Below are 23,108 nucleotides of genomic sequence, written 5' to 3'. Positions count from 1 at the left end.
GATAGCTCTGTGTGTTCCAGAATGCATTGAAGGCTTCAGATTTGGTGCTGGATTGTGTGTGGAGATACCTGCACTGCTTCAAGTGTCCGGGGTACCGGTAGAGTGCTGGTGGGGAAGATGCTGCCAGGGCTCCTCTGGGCTTTGAAGAGAGGGAGAGATGAGAAGCTATAAGAAGGGGGGTTTGTTTGGGGGAGGGCTGAATGGTTATATCAGAGCAGGGCTTTCTTGGATCAAACCTTTTTTGTTTGTTTCATCATTATTATTTTTGACAGAACAACAGGGAAATGTAAGGGAAAACTGTAGAAGATAAAAGAGGAAAGAGTGCTGAGGAGAAGTAAGTTTCTCATCTGTGCTATGATTTATCTGTAATGCATCTTCTGCTTAAGCAGTCCAGAGTCAATCAGCCTGCATGAGATGCTCTCTTGTAGGAGATCAGTAAGAGATTGTATATGATAGTGTTGGACTGTAACCCCGGCAAGAGCCTCCTGGTTCTGATTTTTCTCTTACTTTTGGCAATGCAAATGTTTCAGAATGCTCTTTCAGCAAAAGGGAGCACTGTCTTGTGGAGGTGCCTTTTGATCCTGTATTCCTTGTACTTGGGTCTAGAACAGAGCTTACCATGATTTCCCATCTCAGGAGAGTATTTTAAGAGAAGAAAAATAGCAAAAATCAAGCAATCTCCTAAATCGGGATAGAAATGGCTCTTCTCAAAATTCTTAAAACACTCTAAAAGCCTAAAGCCCCATGTAACTGATCTGATTGATTGAAATATCTCATTTCAAGTTTTACCATTTTTATTCTGAAGTCTTTTCCAAATGTAAATTAAACAGAATGTTGAAATGAAGAGTCATTGCAAACAAAAACCTGAAACCTTTTTCCAATTTTCCCTCAAGTCAAGATATTCATCAGAATCAGCCCTTTCTTACAGAAATGTTTTGCTTGTGATAATTTGGCATTTCTGATGGGGGGGGGTAGTCATGAATGAAATTCTTGATGTGGAATACTGCAAGTGGAACTCCCTTCTTCTCTACCATCAGCTTATCTCTCTATTTCAATCCCTACTTTAGATGTATTTCTTCCATGAGGCTTTTCAGTGCTTATCCGCTGTAGAAAGAAATGCATTATTTAACAAGGCCAAGAGCAAGAACAGTGTATGCCCTTCACATTTAACCATCAGCTGCTGGTATCTAGTTTAGGGAACTGGTTTTCAAAGGAGCTCAAGCTCTTGAAAGCACTTAGCAAAGTGAATGCTGGTGGGTGCTGAGTTCTTTTGAAAACCTGACCATCGAATTCCTGGTGGAAACTGTCGAACTGAGCCACAGTTCTTCAAAGCTTTGCCCTGAAAAATGGTGTTCTTTATGGAAGCTCTATGGCTTGTCAAATGTAGGGTCTAATTCTTCCAATTGCTGACTGCCCAGCACCCTGGAATCTAGCAGATGTGCTGAAGCTTACGTTTGCTGGATCGGGTGTTGTGTTTTCCTTCGCTTTTGTGCTTTCTGTCATGGCTTCCTCCCTGTGCAGCACAGGGATGTTCAGTTCACTGCAGCTCTCATGGGGCAATTTGTTACGGCTCTCCTCCATCCCATTGGAGTCGCAGTTGATTGCAGAGGAAAATAGTTGTGTCAGTGAAGAGTATCTTGCTTCCAGGGATGAACTGGACAGTACTGTTTTGTCTAGTGGCCTCACTCTGGGGAACATTTGCTGGTTTGTCGAGGCTGCTGTAAAGTAGTGTCTTCGGCATTTCATAAAGTATTTTTCATTCCTTATACACCAATTCAGCCATCAAATTAACAAATAAGGTTCCTGGAGGAGCCACCGGGGACCTATTGCAAAGGCTGGATGCCCATAAAATCCAGTTGCATGTTGCAGAAGGGAAAAGACCAATAAGGAAACAATAACAGAAAAGCTCTATTAAAAAGGCATATGGATACAATGTTGCTGGCCCAGTTAATGAACCTGTTATATTCAGTAGTGCAATAAAATCCAAAGTAATTGCAAATGAAACTTAATGCCTTGTAAAAGAGTTCAGCTCCTTTCTTCCATGGCTACAGCTTTTTGAATTAAAGGCCTGATCCAGCAGGAGATGTGTGTGTGCTGCACAGCTTAAGTACTGTTTTGGGAAACATTTGCTTAGCTGTGGACAAAGTTGAGATTGTTTCCAATGTTTCAGCTGTTTTGGCCAGCTTAGCCTTCTGCAGGAGAATGTGGAACAGGGCGGGGCATGGAGAATTTGACCTAGACCCTGTGCATGTGGGATCCTGCATATTCTGGTATTACCTGTAAGCTCAGGAATCACTCAGGAATCAGACAAGTGCAGCCAGTAATCTATTGAGGTGATGACTACTTTTCCACTTGTTCTGAAAGTCCTGCCTCCCTACATCATAGTAACTAGATTGGTGGGCTCAAAAGCTCCAGGACAAGCATGGGAGATGAGTCATTCTTAGGTGCCTGATTATCATGGTTTGGCCTAGAAAGGGTGTGCATCTTTATGGACATGAAATTACTGCCTGCTGCAGGCAAACTCCATTTGTTCCAGGAAAACAAAGGAAGAGGCCATAATTTGTCCTTCTGTTACAGACTTTGGATAGTAACAGTTTCTTTAAGGCATAGGATTAAATCCTGAAGCTTGTTTGCACTTTGTTCTCAAGTCAAACTTTCTTTATGTGGATAAGAAATGTATAGAAAGAGGGGGTTTGCAGCACCACCATTTTCTGGTGAGGCTAGTGATATCTTTTGGTTGTTTAATGCCCAGGCTCTAGGAATTTAAAAAAAGAAAGCAAACAAAAACCTGCTTGAGAACTTTAACTTCATCTTAAAGGCATGTTTTTAGTCCTTATATTTTTGTGAACTCCCTTCCCTACATAATTTGAAAACGTGGCTTGGTTACGCCTGAAAGACTCAGAATCCAGCAGGCAGAGAAATATACTCAAAGCTGATTGTTATTAAAAAACACCCTTCCCCCCAAACTGATAGTATTTGAATTCCTGGGTTTTCATTGCGGGTTTTGGGCCAGGGGAGCTGAAGATTGGTAGGAGCTGACCTGCAGTAGTTTAGAAGCTGGATCGTGGCAGTTTGCTTGAAAACGGTCTGAGCATGTTGAGCCTGATGAACGACCACCTGCGTCATGGGGTGAGCAAGGACAGAGTGAGTGCTACAGAGAGAAATACCAATCCTCGAAGACACATCCTTTCTAGTTCCATGCATAAACCCCCACTTTTCAGGAGAGCTTTATCAGTCCTCTAAAGGTGATACCTTCCATTTCTCCTTACTAATAAGGCTTTCATTTAATTTGCAATGCTTTGTTTCTCCACATGAATTGACTATAGGTGGATAGAGTGGTGAATGGTCCTTTTAAGTTCGGATGATGGTTCTAGCTGTGTTCCTCAGTTAAAAATGCACCGTATCCTTCTTTCCTGGCATGTGCAAGCAGAAGTCATGGGGTGCTCCCTGAGAAATAGCCTGTGCTTTCTTTATTGTTGTTCCTTGCTTGCTTCCTTCCTATGATGGCAAGAATTGGGCATCCTGCTAGTCTTTGAACTGACAGTGCCTCCATTTTCACAGTTAATATCAGTTAGTTGACAAAAATGGAGGAAATCTCTGAAATTCCAGTAGGATTTCTAGAGAAAGTTCCTTCCCCACTTCCCGCCTTGAAAAAAAGCAACCTCCTGCAAATTCTCTAGCCCAGTTCTTTCCTTACAGGGTTAGGGTTGGACTCCTGGCCTTTAGTTTTCTGTGTAACCATGGGGTTGACTTGGCTTCTGTCAAGGTTCTTGCTGAAATTGGTCCAACTCTTTATGCTCAGAGCCACCCACATACTAAATTCCTCACTCTCATAAGTTGGTTAAGATCCATGTAAGTCATGGCATCTGTGTCTTCTCCCTCCCTCCTCCCCCAACCCCCCCCCCCCCCAAAAAAAAAAGAGTGCAGTGTTGCAGATAGAGACAAACAGAAAATATATACAAGGTGGGGAGCCTTAGTCCTATGGTACTGCGAGATGATGGCACCAAAGGCACAGTCTTGTGGAAGGGTATTAAGAGTTTTCAGTAATTAAAACAAGACTGCCCCTTAAAGCTGAATGCTAAGTTTGCTGAAGTCAGTGGAGAGATTTTATGATTCCTTGCTCCTTCTGAAGGAGCAAAGAATATGGTCCTAATCAAATGGATAAAATTGTGGCTAATTACTCATATATTGGCAACTGGATATTCTAGGGGCCAAAAGTAGGGCTCAGCATCTGTGCAGGCCCCTAAATAAGAATTCAGGTTCTTCAAAATTGTTCGTTATAAAGGGGACAGGGCTACACTGCAAAACTCTAGGGTATTGCAGCATAGGTCAGTGGGTGTTGTGTGCTTTGGGAACTCGGCCCTTTTATCTGGGTAAATGAGAACACCATCTGTTTTCAAATGTAGTTCCAGCTGTAAGTGTTGAATGCTTGAAAGTCTGGCTGGGAGCAGATTTTAAAGACTGTCTCCTCTTCCATTTCAAAGCTGAATTTTGCAGGCTGGTATGTTCCTTCACCTGCTTTTGATAGTGCTGAAACGGCACAACACCTTTCAGGGCCATACATATAGTCAAAGACTTTACAGGGATCATTGTTAAGAAGCTTTTTTTAAAAAAATAAAAATAAAAGGGATCTGGATGTTTAGATCAAGAATATGAACACTTGAGTTCCATTTGGAAAGTACAGGCCAGCCAGGAATTTCAGATCTAGATCTTGATTTGAAACCCTAGCAAAGTTGGGGTATATGATCCCAAGCCTGAGGTTGTCTAAACATGGAAATCACTCAGAACTCAAGTCAGCAAAAACGAATGTAAAGGCACTGAATAAATGCGATGGTCATGGGTAGCTATTCTTCCCACCCAGAAGCTCTGCCATTCTCAGGATACAACCATTATTGTCTAAAATACTACCTGTCCCATTGCAGCTTGGATTTGGTCTCCCTACCTGTGGATTAGACACAAGGAATATAAAACAAAGCACATGCACAAAACCCATGTGTTTCCTTTGCAAAATCGGACTGTGCACATAGCTAATTCTTTTCATGTTAATCTACACTTACAACCTGATAACAAGCTAGAGCTTTCTTCTAACCAGCCTTGATTAAATTTGGAAGATTTCTTCCCAACAGGAGAACCCTTTCTACTTTCATGCAGTAAACATGATTTTGTGCTTTCCGTATTTCACTTTTTTATTTTTATTTCAGGAATTCTTTATTATTATTATTATTATTATGAATAAGCCAGTTTTAAATCAATTTCAACAGCTGGAATTAATTTTCCTGTTACTGACTCTTCACTTGGGCCTGTCACCGAGCAGGAGGCTTTCTATTAGCATAAACATAACTGAAAGCTCTGGAATTTGCATTAATGTACTTTTAACAAGTTGACAGTCTTTTGGCACACGCTCGTGAGATCTGAGAAGCAAGGGAAAAAAAGACTGTATTATACCTTACACTGGCTGGATTGTAAGAAGCTGTCAGGTAAAACCTCAGGTTTCTTTTCCTAGTACAAAAATGTGGGACAAAATATCCACTCATAAGCAGGTGCATATATCTGACAGTTTTGCAAAGTCCTTACTGCTTGCCTCCTAGCTTCTGAAAGAACATGCTCACAACTCAAGAGCAAGTTGTTTTATTGTTATTTAATGGATGTGGAACTCGCACAAGGGCTGGAGGTGCTGAGGTGCAAAGTATTTTACAAAGTTTTTAAAGTGTCTCAGGAAACATATTTCAGTGAGAAGGCTCCAAGCCTTTGAAACGTGCTTCAAACTCTGCTAAATGAGTTGGAAGATGCATGTAGAATAAGGGGCTGGTTCTGCAAGTCCATGAGGTAAGAATTTCAAGGGGGCTCAGCATGGCAGTTTTGCTAGCAGATTCCAAAATCATGAGTGAAGACCCAAAGACTGAGACAATGGTTTTATAAATCTCTTTCAACCAAATAATTAAAATGAGGGTCTTTCCATCTACTCTCAGCTCTAAAGGGCAAGTGAATTGTGGTTTGAACCTTCCTTCCATAGCTATAAGGACCAGAATTCAATTGTTGGTTAAACAGAAGCTGAAGTTCCCACCAAAAGACATGGCTTATAGCAGCGAAGGCTTAATGGAAGGTGAACATTAGGAGAACTGGTGAGAATGACATTTGACCAAACTCTGCTTGCTTTGCAGTTAGTGCGGCAAAGTAGCTGGGCTACTGCTGCGTCAGTGTGGCAACCAACGTGCTTGTCTGTGTGCTGCTACTTCCTTGCAGAGATGACTGTGTAAATGGGCTCTGTCGAGGCTAGAAGCTAAGAGTTAATTGAGCCCCTGCGCTGCCAGCATCAACTGTACAGATAGCAAGCTTTGAGTAGATCTGGATCCCTCAGTTATGTAGATATTTTGCCTGCATATCAGTGGGCTTGATGTGTGTATTTAAAGAATGAAATAGGTTTTCAACAATTACTTACATTAAAGGTTTTAAAGTATTTGTGAAAAATGTACAAGTTGACATCAAATTTATATTATATACAGAGAAAGAGAGAAATGTATGCATATAGATGTATGCCACATTATTCCCAGTTATAGTAGAAAAGTAGGCAGGAGAATATACTTAGATTGCAGATCAGACTCAGTTGCCTTGGGAATAAAAAGAATACAGAGAACTGAGGGAATCCTTTAAACTACAGGATTTTTTTAATTGAGTTCTTATTTGACTGTTTATTTAGGCCCTACATTAAGACAAAAATGTGTATTTAGGCATCTCCTCCTGCTGGATTCAGAGCAACTATTAAAGCTCATTTCCGTAGAGATATTGCTAATACTGGCTTCAGAACAGGGAAGAAAGAGAGGCCTGGAAGAGCCTTTCTACTTAGTGGGACTAAGCTTGTGCTGCAGACAGGGGGCTTAGAGAAAGCTGAACAGCTTCTATAGCTTGGCATATAGTGGCTGTGTTTGCACTTACATTGTCAAACAGCTGCCAGTGGTTCGTGAAGGCTGGGGTGTTTCTCTGCATCAAGCATGGTTCCTGGCATGGTTTGCCTCTTGAGCTTGGAGAGACCAAAATGGTACCTGTTGGTCTGGAAGCGATGACATGACCTCCTGGCCAGCTCTGGAGTGATATGACACTACTTACAGTCAGTAATATGGTAATAGAGTCTCAGTGCTTGGAGGAGTCACTGAAAGGTGTGTTAGTTAATAGCTGAAACCTGACTGAATTCCTCTGTCAACTCAGGACAGGATGGATCCTTCTGCCGCTCCTCTTTCTCCTCTTTGCATCTGAATCACATTGTCAGTTATTCTGGAGAGAATTTTTCCTCTCAAGGCTGCTGTTCCAGTGTCGGTCACTACTGTGAAATTCACTGGGGCTGTTATTTGTTGTTTATATGAAGGAAGAACTCTAAGCTGTGGAAGAGCAGTATCCCTTTGTCCCCTCACCCCTTTGTCCCCTTTCCCAGGTGATACAAGATCTTACCTGCCCCCAGGAGATCCTAGCTGAGAATAGAGGTAGCCTGTCCAGAGCTGCTTGGCTCAGTTGTCTGCTGTACAGTCTTGTTTTGATTGATGGAAGGCATTTGAGGTACGCCTGCACAGCTATGACCGAATCACACACAAGCTTTCCTGAGCTAGCTTTAAATCCAGCTCCAGTACATCTGCTCGTGTGGTTCTGGCTGTGCAGAGCTCCATGCAGGTTCCTCATCCAGCCAACAACCATGCGCTTGTGTATAACCCACATCAGACTAGATGGTTTAGAGCTACCTCAGGGATGGCCGGGTGAGCTGCAGTCACTGGCCTGCTGAGTGGTGCATGGGGCCTGATCCATGGAGTGGGAACAGGACCTTTCTTCACCCCGGCCTCCAGACCCTATGTTCATCTCCTTCTTACCGCACTTCAACAAGCCCCTGGAAGAAACCAGTTCTATTGGTATAGGCAGTGCATTGGGCAGAGAATGGGCTGCAGAGGCATGAAAGCTTTGCTCCTCTGACAACTGCGTATCCTTTTTGATAAAAAGGAGACATTTCTCCCCTTGCACAAAAAAGAGATTTCTCTCCATTTGCCAGGCCAATCTCTTTGAATCACATGAGCTCAGAAATTGCCTCAAATGCAGGAGTGAGGAAAAGGATAGCTAACATAAGAAGCAGGGCTCAGCAACTGTGCTTGTGGAGAGTGGGGTGAACCAAAGACCAAGGCCTAGCTGGCTACCTGAGCATCAGTTCTGCCAGCGTCAATGATACTGTGTGAGCAAACATTTACGGTGTTGGGCACCCAGTCAGGATGTGTGCATCTCTGAGCAGTGGGCAAAGGCTGTGGGCTGGGAGAGCTTTGCAATGATGGGAAGAGGAGTGTGGGAGGGGAAAAGGGAAGGGTACTTTGGTTTAGAGATACTGTCCGCAGCGCTGATTCACAGTGCTAATCGGATCTTGGTGGCATTTTTCCTCTGGTATCTGCTCTGGGCGTCTGTCACTGTTTTTGAGAATTTATCTTTCTCATCAGAGCTTGGGTTATGTGTTTTTTTTCTCCTCTCTCTTCATTCAATGCCAGAAAGAGGAAAACATTTAAAAAACAAAATGTCCTTTTCTCAGAGCTCTGTTCAGTAGACCTGGGCCACTGTGAAGTTTGTCCTTGTGCAGATTGCCAAGGAAGTTGGGTGCCCTGAGGGCAGTGGCCAGCCAGTATTACCCACAGCCTTTGCTTAATTTTTCCTTTTTTGATAGGAGTTTTTAGTTACAGATCCCCTCCATTCTCAAAACAGTACTTTGGGGGCCTGCAAATAGTTCCTTTTTATTCTGCAGCAAAGGTTGCTATAGGATCATTTTTTTATTGAAAAACTTGCTATGGCAGAGATCCCAGGGTTGAGGGTCCGGGGCCTTTCCTTAAGTCCCCCTGTTCTTGACAAGCTTGAGAAATGGCAAATTGTGATTTAAACTGGCAGTCTTACTGCACAACAATTGAGAGAATCTTCATCTTGCCCAGTGGGTCTACGTCCATATCCTCCCACAAGAAAAACCTGATGAAAAATAGTTTTGAGAGGTTTTATTAGAGCTCACTTTCTGGCACTGCTGGGGGCATTCGAGCCACTGTCATGGAGCTCCATTTTGTCCCTTGCAATCTGACCTGCTTTGATTGAGATGAACCCATGAGCTAAGTGGAGCTCATGACTCAGTAATACAACCAGTGTGCCAAACTTCCATACTCTGCAGCAGGGGAAAAAGGGGTTTAAGTATTAGTTATTATCTGTCAACTGAAACCTCCACTCCAACCCCTGTTGTATCCATTAAATTCAGCACAGCATGAGAAGGGAACTGTTTGGGGAATGTCTGATAGAGGACATGAGCTGTGTAAAGCTTCACTGGTGAGACCTGTCTGTAAACATCATCTGTTGTTAATTCAGCCTCACATTCTTACAAACAGACATTTCTGTGTTCATTATTTGCATTTTCTAGAGGAGAGATTTTTTAAATATGGAAATGGAGATATTCAAACAATTGGTTAGCATCCATTTCATATTATTATTGAACATACGTATTACAGAAGTGTCTAGAGACCCTAGATTATAGCAGGGCTTCACTGAACAAGGCATGGAATATGCTTAGGGGAGATATGCCTTGCTACAAATAGCTTAAGACAGTCATAGCCAAGGCAGGCACTTGGGGAGAGGGAGAGCAAGCACAAGGGGTAAAGTGACTTGCTCAGGGTTGTGTGCAGGAAGGTAGGATCAGAGCTGGGCTGCAACACAGGTTTTCCGACTTTGCCCAGTCCTTAAATATTGCTGTCTCCCTAAGCTTATGCAGGCAAATGACAAATGAGAACAACTGTGTAACCCTCAGAAAGCAAGTGATAATATTGCTATAACTCTGTCTTTGCAGTGTTTTTACCTTCTCATGACATGTCTAGCCTTAGACCCTGAGCTTTTGATGGGAGAGGTGTTGGTTTTCTGGTGAATAAAGCATGATGTTAATTTTAAGCTTTTTTCTGCATACAAAGTGTTAGAGACAATAAGAAAGAAATGTTCCTGTCATTTATTTAAATGACCTCTGAATTCAAAGAATGTTCTCAAAAGTGTATATATTGGTTTATAGGTCTGTAGAAATCAGGATATTTGCTTGGCTAAATGCAGGGACTTGGGATGAGGCAATGAAAGGAGATCAAATGTAATTGTAATTGGAGGCCCAGGCTGACCTGTTTTAGGCTACTTTGCTTCAGAATTTGGGTATGAGTGAGAATCAGAATCTTCCGTCATTGGAGTTGATGTTTTGTACATTTGGATTTCTACCTTTTTGAACATGGAGATCAGGAGATCAACTTGTGGGTACAGCCATCACAACTGCATCCCAACCAGAGCTGGTGTGGGACCCAACCCACTTCTTGCAGGCAGGGTCCACACTGAACAGTCACGTCATTGCTTTTTGGGTGTCAGGAAATAGAAGTGCCGGTTGGCAGGTGTGGAAGCTGTCTGTGTCCTGGTATCATGCGGTGACTTCTGGTCACTGTGTTCTTGTTGAGTGACACCTCAGCCTAGGAGGGCTCATGCTCATTTCCTAAGACTTTTAGTACAGTAAAACATAATTTTATTTGAGTGTCTTTTCTTTGAGTTTCTTTATCCTATGTAAGCTATTGTTGTCACTAAACATAATCCTTCTTCCTTGATGGTGGCTTTGGCCTGATATATTCCACAATCAAGCATTTCTGTACTTGTTCTTTCTGTCCTTTAGTGAAGTATTTCCAACAGCATTCAGATTTGGCTGAACTCTGCTCCTACTAAAATCAAAAGGTGCTTTGCTTGGGACTTCAGTGGGAGCTGTCAGACCTGTACTTGGTGCTTTTGGAAATCCATCCCATGCCTTGTGATTGTGCAAGTGGGCAGGGAAGGGGATCAACAGATCTGCCATGTTTCATAGCAGGAACAGTATTTTGGAGTGCGAAAATTGTCGTGAGAGGCAATCTTTCTGTGATGTGTTAAGTTTCCTTGTATAGGAACATTGTGGCGACTGTAGGACATGCAGAACAATGTAATTGGAAGGAGTCAGCAGGGATGTATGGGGGCATTTGTTCTAGAGAGGAGCTTACACATTGCTTTCTGCCTGGTCTATAATATGTCTCATTCCTCTGATTAAATTTTTTTTAATCCTTCAGACCATATTGATTTTTCTCTTAATGCTGCAGTATCCTTCCTCTTGAATATGTTGTCTGTAACTAATTCCTACAATTCTTAAAGCTGTACCCTGCAGGGACAGGAATAGCCGTGTGCAATGCACATGGACATGTGCCAAGTCCATATTTTCTGGAACCAACAGCAGGCCACAACCAAGAGCCCCTTTCCCATCTCAGGGTGCACACCTCTCGCTGACAGAGCCAGCACACAGGCAGCAGGACCCCAAGCTGAGCTTTGGATGTGTGGGAGAGGCTGAGCAGAGGAACGGGAATGGAAGCCCAGGTTAATCTGGCTGCACTGAAGCCCGTCCGTAGCATCCGTTTCGCTGTAATCATCCCAAACTTCAGAACCTTCCTGTGATACTGGTTTGGCCATTTTTTTTATGGTTATCACAACAGTAAAACTGTCATTGGTAAAAACATCCCATTGTCCAGAAATGCAAGACAATAGCATCGGCAAAGAGGGCCCATCCTCCGCACCCTCCTTCCCCTCGCGACCCCTCCACACTCAGGAAGTGGCAAGGCTGTACTGTGTGGCCAAAAAACAAGACAGCAAAACTCTAGTGAAAAAGGGAGTTAGGGCTGATCGGTAAGCCAGGCATGGGCACTGAACATCTCTTAAGAGATAAGTCTCTGACGCTTGATTCTTTTCAGTCCTTTTGGAGACCGTGATAAGGAGGCGGCAGTTGCTTTGTCAGAGTTGCTTACGCTTTTTTGTGCAGCATGTTCAGTCACTGAACTTGTTCAGATAAGACAAACATCTAAACTCCATTTCCGGAGACACATACCAGTCTTTGTACTCAGGCAATGGTTATACCAGGGATGGGCTACTGGAGACAAAACTGATGTTGAAAGACTGTGAGAAGGGCTTTCCATTGTAGCTTGTGGTTCTATATCTCCTTTATTCCTCCTGAGCTCCAAAACTGGAGTTCTGACTCCAGTGGCCCAGTGCGGGGGGTTATTTGGTAAAGGTGCCCACAAGCATCCTGCTGGGAGCAGCAGGAGTTGAAGTACTTCTGAAAAACTGGCCAAACTTCTGGGTGCTGTGGGCTTACCAAAGCTGGGCCCTGCCAAAGTCCAATTGCATCCAGACTGGGGTGTACCCAGTTCATAGGATTTGCAAGTCCTCAGCCATCAGAAGAAAACTTCTTCGTGAGTGTTTCACTTACTGCTGAAAGGTAGCCACATGAGAATAGAAATGTGATTGATTAAAGCGAACAATGTCTGGACACAATTGTTTAGGATAGACAGTGAAGGAAAATAATGTAGCCAACTGGAAATCCACAGAGAATTTTGTAAGGTGTCAGGATGTGATAAATGCCTGAGTTAGAAATCAGTCAGACTGTTACTTAGCACCTCTTCTGCAAAAAGTACTGGGACAGCTCTTGTAACTGCAATTAGTTAGACTTTCTTTTTAAAATCTCGTACAAAGCAGGAGTATCCCAGAACAGCCTGCATGGGTGGGCAGTACTGCCTGGAAGGAAGAAATACTCCCCATTCAGTTGCCTTAATTTTTTTCAGCTTCAGAGGACTCCCAAATAACTACTCATCTTGCTTTAACCTGTCAGCTCTGGGAAGTATTTGCCTGAGTTGATATGGGCAGATATACATCAAATAGCTAGAGCTGTCCCTACCTCAGTGTAAGTAGCAGACTCGGAGCAGCCAGGATATTTGGAAGCGATGTCTGTGGGTATTACACTTCCGGTTTTGAGACTCAACATGAAAAGGCTGAAATACAGTTTGTGCAGACACCTGTGAATTCAGGGGCATTTTAATATATCTGAATACCCTTTTTCTTGTATGATTTCTGGCAGCTCCCATCAGGCCAGAAGTACTCAAGTTTTTGCTGCCTTCTCTACAGACAGGGAGGTAAATACATCTGATAGCCATCAAACCTCAGAGAAGACTCAGTTCCTCAGCAAGAGGATGATTCCCCAAATTGAACAGAGGCAGCCTGAGAAATGCTTGGCCTGTTCTACCAGCCTGGGACAAAGCATAACCTCGTGTGCACTGCCTGCTTTGAGCGCACTGAGAGTGACTTTCTTAAGTTCCTTGCTCTGGTAAGCTCTATTTTTATGGGTCACATTATTTGTCTGAAGCTCTGTGCTCAACCTAATGTGAGTCTGATCCAGGCAGCCTTGGAGGATGTGAGAAACTGTATCAATTTTGGAAGGAAGGGACTGCAGGAAGAAAGCAGTGTTTTTAGAAGTTTATGGGAGGGTTTTTTTTCCAGAATGAAGTTAACGGGTTTATACTTAGTTACACTGTGGCGTAGGTCCCTGTCACCTAACTCAGGACTGGCCCCTGGCAATATCTTGAGGCGCAGACTTGGTGGAGCTGAGAGTACACAGCCACCACTCCAGTGCTCACCTAAGGAATAAAAGAGATGAATTCCCTAGAGCTGTGCACCACTGCTGATGAGATCCTTCATGAAACTGCCATCTCGCACAGGGTCAGTTTATGCACCAGGATGCCAGTGACTAGACAGGAACAGACTGGTCCTAAACCAACAGGCTTGTCCTAAACTGGGTGCTTAACTTTGTTGATGATTTGCACTGAAAATGGCGGTACTTTGTATGTTTTCTAGGAGTCCTAGAGGGACAGGGACTGTTAAAACATTGAAAACTAGCTTTGCTATTCTGTCTTGCGCCACCTCTGAGATCCCTGGGTAAGGGGATTTAAAAAAGAAAAAAAAGTCTCCTTTCCCCTCCTCCAACAGATTTCATGCTAAAAACCACCAAGGGGAGCTGGGTATCTTCGGCTCTCAAAGGATTTGCCCACCAGGATACACTGAAAGCACTTACCCACTCTATCACTCCTGTGTGCTTGGAGGATCATTCCTGCCTGTGACCCTGCACAGTCGTCAGCTTAACCCTCAAGCGAGCAGCAGTTGTGTCACTTAGGCGTCTAATCCCATTTATACCCTGAGATACCAATTATAAGATACAAATAAATTTAAAAAGCCCTGCACTGGAAAGACCTATTATTAGGTCATCTAGCACACGGCTCTGTCAGCGTAGGGTTATTCAATTAACTGGAATCCGAGTCATTAGTGTGGCAGGTTTTTTTGTTAATTGCTTACTACCAGAGCAATGATTTAAGATACTTTTAGATTTCATTGACATTTCCTCTCATTGCCAGTTGGCCAGGGTCAAATATTGGGCCTAAGGCATGCGATGTTGTCTTTCTGCTATCTGCAACAATAGAAAATCCTGTCCTGAGAGAATCTCTTTCTGGAAGGGAAGGGATGCACACAAACCTCCTCTCCTTTCTCTTGCTGCATTGCATTCTTTCTTATAGCTCGTTCAGAATTGCTGTGTAATGGTGTGGATTTCCCAGCTTTTGCTGGGTTGCTTTCTCCCCTGGTTGGGAGCTGGTGTGGAAAGCAGTGACCTATTACAGTGGCAGGCTTGCAATGAATTCATGACCTTGTGCTTCACAGTTTTTGCTGTGCTCTGCTGACATGCTATGGAAATGAGAATAACGTGTTTTGCCTGCAGGCAGAACCCTCCAATCCTGCTGTCCTACAGCAGTGTTTCCCAGACGGGAATGCTTCTCCTGCTTTATCTTGATAAAGCTATCCGTGTCCCAGGTGGGATGCACCTGCTGTGTGACTATTCACCCCTTGTTCCACTCCATTCTGGTGCCCTCTACTTCCCCTAAGCTTGCATTTTAGTCTTGCCCTTCCCATTTTCCAGACCTGCTGCCTACCCTTACGGAAAGGCCATGCGTGTCATTCTTGTGGAAGGCAGCTCACTGCGTCAGGGGAACTCAGAGCTGCCCAAGTCTTGATTAGTGAAACTTTCTGTTGTTTCAAAGTCACATTGACCTGAGTGCTGCAGCAAATGTGTATAGCGTCTGCTGCCGTTGTTTCGCATGAGGGAGCTGCAGTCAAATATTAAAAAGGCAGCGAGAGCATTAAATTATTCGGCAACGGAACATTGTCATTCCTCCATAAAACTATTTTGACCTGTAGTTTTCTATGGAGTCCATTGCTCTTAAATGTGCAATGAGAAAGGAAATTAAAAATTAATCTTTATTTCCATCTCAGAAGAAAACCTTAATTCTCTGCATTGAAATTATACTCGTAATCCAGGGTAATAAATTATAGTTTTTAATTGCAGCTAGTCACAGCCAATCAAACGGAGACGTCTCTTTCTCTCGCCTGCTTTAACTTCGCTATGCAGAAGAACTCATGGAGTGCTGGAAAAAATTCACATACATTGACCCAGGCTGTTAACATCATGTAGAATAAGGCTAGGACACATTACAGCAGTAAGGCTCTGCTCTTCTTTGGCACCTCTGAGTGAACAAGATTTGAAAGCACCTCATGAACAAGAATTGCACCCATACACACAGGTACAGGGAAATGGGTAAATCCTGCCATTTCCCCATGGTGAAGGTGAGATGTAGCATCTTGGTCAAGGTCATGTAATGAGTCAGCATTGAGCTAGGAATAAAATCTTGATCCTGGTTCAGCTGATTTGACTATCAGACAATGCTCCTCCTCTGAGCAGGGAATAGAAGCCAAGATGCCCTGCTCTGGCCCACTGACCAACTTGGCTGACCTTCAAACACTTGAGCTGTGATGTCATGCCTTTTTCTGAGAAAAAGGACCATCTGTGTAAAGCAAATGCTTGTTTATGCTTGGTGTTTGGTGCAGGTTAGCTTTGTGTTCTTTCACGTTAAAGTATGTTGCAGACAAATGAAATTTTTCTTGGAGTTTGACAGCAGCTGTATTACATGTGATGGAAGCTATCTTGGAAATGGCTTTACTAAGGTACGCCATGCTTTTAGCTCAGCCAAGGAGGTCTCTCTGTTCCCAACAACTGATGCTGTGTATCTGCCAGCTTCTTCCTTTACTAAGCCACAGTGTTTAGCTGGGTACTTGCATACCGTCTGTACTGCTAGGTCATCCAGGCTGGCTGTCATCTCACCATTTGCATGGTGGCACTGAGCCAGTGGTTTTCCTCTCTAAGAGCAACCTAGATGATGTTCAAATACCTGTGCAGTGCACCTGAATTTTTAGGTTGCATCTTTCTCCAAGCAATCAACATTTTGCATTTTTTCTATCCCCTCACCTCTGAGATCATGATCTGCACTAACAAGATTTTTGAAGATTTCTTAGTATTTTCAAGCTTAGCAAGGAAAAGGAAGAGCCAGCAGGAATGGAAACCTCCACTGGGGGGAGAAATACTCTTTGTAGGGGTCTACAATTTTGATAATAGTTCCTAGGGTTTTTTCCTACTTTTTCTTAATTGTACCAGTATGTGGAAGAGTGGGCAACAGAAGAACAGAGAAGTGGCTAAAATATCATAGGCATAGATGTTGGGAATGAGATGTAACCCACCTGACATAAAAACCCTTCTATGGTGGCACAGTATAATGAATATTCACAGTGAATGTTGTTATCAAGAAGGCTCAGCCTGGCATATCTATAGTCATTGACTTGGGAAAGACTGTAAAGTCTTTGCAGGCAGAGTCCTCAGTCTGTGACCATTCCTCCTCATATTACATGAGCTCCGTACTATTAGATGCAATGAGAATGGAGTGCACTTGAAATCCTTACCCAAAGGAACATATGGGCAGTAAAGCTAACAACATTTCTGATCAAAAGCACTTGGATTCTTGATGAGTAGTTACTAGAGTCCAAATATGAGGACCATGCTAGCAGGAAATGCCTGTGCTGCAGCACCGCTACAAACGGGCTGGTCTCCCAGTGGGGAGCCTCACAAGGGAACACAAACGGTTCAGGTGGGAATGGCTGCCTTTCTCCGTGCTGTGGGGAGCTCTCATTCATGTTGTCTTCTGTCCCAGCCCTAGGGTAGGCTCAGAAGTGAATTAGATGACTATCAGGAGAAAAAATTGACATCCTGAAGTTCTGCCATGTCGGGCCATCCCAGCGCTTTCACATGTTTCGTTACATGGAGCTCTCATAGAAACAACAGTGACCAGAGTGTCAGCAAGGGCTGCTTCTGCCTGAAGTCATGGGCATGTGTTTGAGCAGCTCACTTGCACTGCAGTATTTCTTGCCGTGTCTTTGCTGCTATCAGTGTGTGAGTTAGCTAAGTTAAAGGTACCTTGTGTATACTTACATGTGGCAATCACACCTCTGATTTGATTTGTCTGGGCTGTTTTTAAATACATGTTCTATCCCTTTCTGTGGCAGAATTCGCCACAGCATAACAAATTGAATTGCTTGAAAGCTTTTTCTGGTGTCTAGTTGAATTTTGCAGTTAACTTCCTTTTCTTCTGGTTCTACCAATTGGATTAGCCCTAAATAATTCTCCTCCTTTCTTGTAGCATTCAAATATGAGTTGAAGCTGGATACATTTCCCCCTCCTTTACTGTTTGCCTTCCTAAATCAGTTCCCCAAAGTTCTTGGTCATTTTTATTCTCTCTTTATTCCCCACATTTTATTCCCCAGTTTTCTGCAAAAATAACAGTGGTAAAACAATTGTTGGATCTCTTCTAGTTGTTGAAACTGCAGGATAGCAGCATAGTCAGCATACTGCTAAGGTCAATAAGAAATATAGCTGCTTATGGATCTTGAAAGAGATTCTTAAATTTTGAATGAGACAAGTTTGTGATGCAAAAAGCAGGGATTGCCAGTAACACACTCACCCAAACTCTGCTTCCCAGCAGACAGCAGTGAGAATAAGAGAGCACCCAGAGGACTACAACTTGTACATATACATGAACAAAGCTCCCTCTGGAAGTTAAATGGTTTATCTAAAATTATCACACTGCTGACAGTTCTTTAAAAGAGGTACCTGAGGGCTGGGGAAAGAGCTGCAGTTGTGATTGTTAAAACCGAAAGAATGACGACCCTGGAATTTATTGTCCTGTATGCGTGATTTTTGTATTTAGCAAAATATTGAAACAAGGATTTATGAACTAAATAAACATGTTTCCGGAAGATGATGCAGCTGTATGCCTTTAGCAGTAGTGGCGACATGGTGAATACATCTCATCAGAAAATCTTTTATTTTATAGGACAATAAAATTAGTGAATGAAAGCAAAAAGGAAGGTATAATGGATCTGGATTTTAACAAGCGTGTGAATCAGTATCTCATGAGATCTTGCCTGAAACAGTGTAATTGTCTTGGACTGAGTAAGGACAGGCAGTGAAGAAATAGGGGAAAGAAAATGGGGAGAAAGGGGGAGTAATGCTGTGACTATGGTTGGAAATTTGAGAAGACAGGATGGCCTGGTTTTCAGGGCCTCAATCAGTGGGTTTAATTCCAAGCTTTGCCATGGACTTCATGAGGGCACTTCACTTCTTTTCTCTGGATATTGGTATACCATCGTTAAAATGAAGACGGTACTATTGCCCTGCTGGCTTGTGAGAATAATGGCATGTAAAACTGAGAGGTTCCATGAACCGTGGGAGTGGAGACCATGTAACACTGTCAGATTTCCTACCCTGCCACATGAGCAATTATAAGAAATTATCCATTTCTCATCATTTCGTGCTTTATGCACGAGGAGTGGAGACTCTGGTTCCTACTGGAATAGTAGCGTTTCATACGCGTTTTCTGTCAGTGCTGTTATTGACGCAGGTTGAAGAAACAAGCAAAATTAAATAAAAGGTCTTTGTTACTGAGGAGCAAACACTTCCCCACATATAATTATTATACATCTGTTATTGGCAACTGAATTTCTTTTTTTCTTCAATTTGACTGGGATTGTGTGGGAAGAGGAAAAAGATTTATCTGGCTTTTGGAAATTTCCTGTAGTAATAGCAGGAGGGAAGAAATACCTTTGCTTTTTCTGTGTCCTGGATCTACAATGGCTTAAACTAAGCTGGAACTGTGTAAGAAGAGCTCTTTCGGGCTACACAGTGATCATTCAGACTTGCAGCAATGTCATTTAGTGTGTGCTTTGCTTCCTAGCTATTGGGAAGTAAGGGGATTGCCTTCTCTATCCCCCCTGCAGTTTGGGGTCACTGCTGTTTGTGCACCCAGGAGCGTTTGCTTTTGCCCACTCTTCTGAACAGTTGTGCTATCCGGAGAGATTCTCTAACATGCCCTGAGCAGCTCTTCCTCACGCGCTCCTCTGTATCAAACACTTCCCACCTTGAAAACTTCCTTGGTTAACTGCTCATTTCAAAATCATTATTAATGTATTTGCACAGGGATTTTGGAATTTAATTAGCCTCTTTTGAACTGCTCTTAGTGTGTTTGTCTAGAGAAACAGAAAATCCCTCCATGACTTGTTTGCTTTCTTCCTTCGTTGGCTTTCACTGGAAGGGAAAGATACCACAGGGTTTTGCAGCCCTCCTGATGCAACTGGTGCTGCGTCTGAGGATAAGCGTGGCGTTTTGGGAAGGAAACTGCTGCTTCTGTGGTGCATCAAGGTCTCTGCTGTATGCAATGGAGGGTGTGTGAGCGTTGGCACAGACAGGGCCACTGAGTGCCGTAGGACAAGATTAATTGGTGGTTAAGGATCTGTGCAGCATCTGAACACACAACTCGCTCTTGCCTCACTTCTGATGTGGACCCATTTGCACTGAGGCAGCTACACTGGCTGAACTCGACTCCCATTTGCCTCTTCATTAGTTTCCCTTGGGGGCTGATTGTGATTTGAATGTGTCCTGCTTCCAGAGGCAGGAGGCCAATTGGCACAAAATAATTTTGGTTTCACTTCTTCAAAGTGTATGTTCAGAGCAGCAGTTCTACTGCATTGAATCAAGCCTGTGTTTGCTCAAAGCATGTTGCAGGGTGTGCGTGTACATGCGTGCAGATCTGCAGGCACTGTTTTTCATTGGAAGCCTGCTTTAAGTTTTTTCCTTTTGCCTGATGCTGCTTTGAAAAACAGACTGAGCAAAGCAGAATAGTGTTTCTGGTAGTCTCTGCCTCTGCATGAGCATGCACACGTGCTCTCTTTCTCTCTCACAAACCACAGTGGTTATGACCACTGCCTCTGGTACTGTTGTATTGGTCCCAAATTGAGGAAGGATGACTAACTTAATCACTCAATAGTTTTGATTTCTAAAATTAAACAGCCTGCCATATGTGCAACACTGTTACTATATTTATGCCAGCAGTTAGTAGACAGCATCAACCAAGCTGGAGGGGCTTCACAGCTGCAGCTTGTGCCTGTGCTGTTGCTGTGTGTACACAGATGTTTCTTCCCCATTTTCCTAAATGCAGCCTTGTAGACATTTCTCTTGTAAAAACAAAAGTACTTGTACTGCTAGAGCTTTCTGGACAAATTCTGAGTCATCACTTTGTAAATGTGTCTTAAGGCTTCTTGGTGTATCTCAGCTCCAAACGAAGGGTGGAAGGCCTGAGGGACTGCATCAAACCCAGGAAGAAGAGTACAGCAAGCCAGAACTGAAGACTCCATCCCTGAATGCTAATGCAGCTGCTCTCTAAACGTCTGAAATGTGAGAATGAGTAAGTTGCAGAAAGCCCTTCCTGGGAAATGGGCACCCTCCCTGCTGAATTGCTGCAAGAGGACTGAGCACAGCCCCGAGGGACCTGTGGCAGCACACTGTCCTGACTGCCTGAGCTAGTGGGTGAATACGTGAACAAGATGCCTTTCTTCTATCTTTTCCTTTGTAGGAGCTCAGTTAGCACTGCACAGATTTAGTTGAATTTTGTGAGAGGAAATAAGAGGAATAAGCAATGGATTAAAGCCAGGATGAACTGTACTGAAGTGGAAGGAGCGGAGCCTCATTCTTTTGAGGAGGACAGACTGAGGGATGAGATGTTAGTTATTGTTTTGGTTCAGGCAACGTTCCTCTATAATCTTAGGCAGGTTACTTGACTTTGTTTTCTAGCAGCAAATCTGGCCTGCCTGACAGAAAAGCTAAGAGATGGAACAAATAGCACTAAATATTTTTAAGTATTTGAGTGAAAGTGAAATATTTTGACATATTAGATGTGATTTTGCTGAATGACTTGGTGACTTATACGTGCTTTTGTTTGAGCAAGCATTACTGCAGAGCATAGGCAGCAGTGTGTTTTGGTGGGGTTGCATATGCCTGTTGAGTAGGTGGCAGAAGAGAGTTTGTTTTTCATTTGGTTATGCTTTTTATTTAAAACAATTGGAATCCTTGGAGATTTTTTACACAGAGAATAGGGCTATATGGATCTGGCAAACATATTTAATGGAAGCAGAGAGTACCTCCGCCTCTTATATTGGGCAGTGTCAAATTAAGAAGCCCATATAAATTAAATCAGAAAAGCAAACTGTGCCTTCTGCACACTCTCCTCTAAGAATGTGTAAATGATCCTGGGGTGCAGGGACGCCCCAGGGTACCCAGGGGTGGCCCACGCACCCTGCACCCTAACCTGTTACTTGTGCCTTCAAGCTCCGGAGATTATCTTCAGTACATGAAAATTCAGTCCTGCATGGACCAATTTCTATTCTGGAATTTACCCAGAATATCCAAATTCTTTCAAATTTAATTGACACATAGAGACAAAATTAAACACTGACAGGTAGCTGCTTTTTAAAATCTTCCCTCCATTTCGTTTTTGTTTTAACCCACTTCCTTCTGCTCCTCGTTTATTGGGAGTTGAGCAAGAGCTATGCCAGGCTGTTTGCTGTTGATTGTTAAGCTTCCTTTAGGAATATTTTCATGCCCACAGTGGCCAAGTCAAGCCTTCCTGTGCATGACCTCTGCTTGGTGGGCAGTAGTCTGGGGTATGAAACAAACAAAAAATTGGGAATAATCAGCTCTTAAAAAGAGGCAGACCAGACTGAGCAGACTCGCCACATTTGAAGTTGCTACCGAAACCAGGGATTGGCATTCCTGCAGATTCACACACCTGCTTTTGCTCCTTGAAACAGCATTTGTGTGTGCAGGCAAAAGGAGCTCTTATGACTTCTACCAACTACTGTCTTGGCTGTGATAGTTCCAGGTAAATTAGTTACAATTCCCAGTTGCCTGGAAACCGTGGAGCATTGGGAGGGAAGGAGGGATGCTTTTGTGACAAAGGCAGGTGAGCCAGCTTCTCTCTCTGATCTGGCACTGACTTTCTGTGATGCCTTGGGTAGCTCAACCTCTCTCTGCTTAGTCTCTGCATCTAAACGGTAGTATTTATCAGAATTATAGTAACGATACGTGTTAAGTTATTAGCATTTGGGAAAGGCTTGAGTTTATTTGCAGGGAGCTGTTCTAGGAATGCAAGTGTGACTAGTAAATTTTTATACTTATTAACTAACTTTGAGTCCATATTTGGACTTACACTTTAAATGGTGAAACTGCAGTGTCAAGGAACTTGCTGTTTATGCCTGTATGGCATTTGGCCATCTTCTTTTTGCTGTGCTCTCTTTGCCTGCCATCTGAAAGGGAATGCAAGTTATATTGATCCTAGCTTTTAGGACTCATTCTATTTATGTGCCCAAATCACAGTATGAAGGTACAAACAGCATCTGAAAAGGGAAAGATCTATATTAGAATGACAAAGAGAATAAATTAAAGCAGCCTCCCCTCTCTAATGGCCTGCAGTTACCAGAGGGAATGCCCCAGTGCTGTCTACCTGAATGATGCTTCCAAGTCTCCAGCATCAGGGGATTTTCTGCGCACACTATTGATTTTTGTTACTACATTAAGCTTTTAGCTTTGCAAATGGTTTTCTTTGAAATCATTAATATTGTGATGCGTAGCACAAGGGGTGAAATAGCTTTTGCTGCTGTTGTATAGGTACCGTCTGTGACCACTTCCTCCTTCCCTTCTTCTGTTGAAGTCCCATTCAGCTGATGTGTACCTCAAGGAGAGCCAGGAGAAAAGGAAGTAAAATTGCAAACCAGGATGGCCTCTGAACTGGGTGAGGAAAACCAATTTTTCAGCAAATTGAATGCAATGGTTAAGGCTTTCTTAGGGGTTGTGAGCCTGGGGCAAGGGAATTGGAGCACAGCCTAGCGCTGAAGGTTGGGATCCTCTAGGTTATGTGGTTGTCTAGCATGGATGTGGGGAGGCTGTAACAGTTCAGTGGGGCATGAGAGCTGTAATCAGCATGTTTATGCCTATT

The 23,108-nt window shown here is 43.2% G+C and overlaps 1 long non-coding RNA gene across 1 annotated transcript in view; it reads left to right on the top strand.

The window, feature by feature from the left end:
- The window catches only part of LOC135329592 (uncharacterized), a 39,014-nt gene extending 16,109 nt beyond the window's left edge, over positions 1 to 22,905 (top strand). Inside the window, exons 2-3 of the long non-coding RNA XR_010391154.1 lie at positions 20,372 to 20,522; positions 22,781 to 22,905. This is a non-coding gene — a long non-coding RNA (uncharacterized LOC135329592). The remainder of the gene's footprint in view (positions 1 to 20,371; positions 20,523 to 22,780) is intronic.
- Positions 22,906 to 23,108: the final 203 nt, after the last annotated feature.

This window comes from Dromaius novaehollandiae, chromosome 12 (genome assembly GCF_036370855.1).
Source record: "Dromaius novaehollandiae isolate bDroNov1 chromosome 12, bDroNov1.hap1, whole genome shotgun sequence".
Classification (NCBI taxonomy): domain Eukaryota; kingdom Metazoa; phylum Chordata; class Aves; order Casuariiformes; family Dromaiidae; genus Dromaius; species Dromaius novaehollandiae.
Note: the sequence above shows the minus strand (reverse complement) of the source record. Positions and strands in the feature narration are given on the sequence as shown.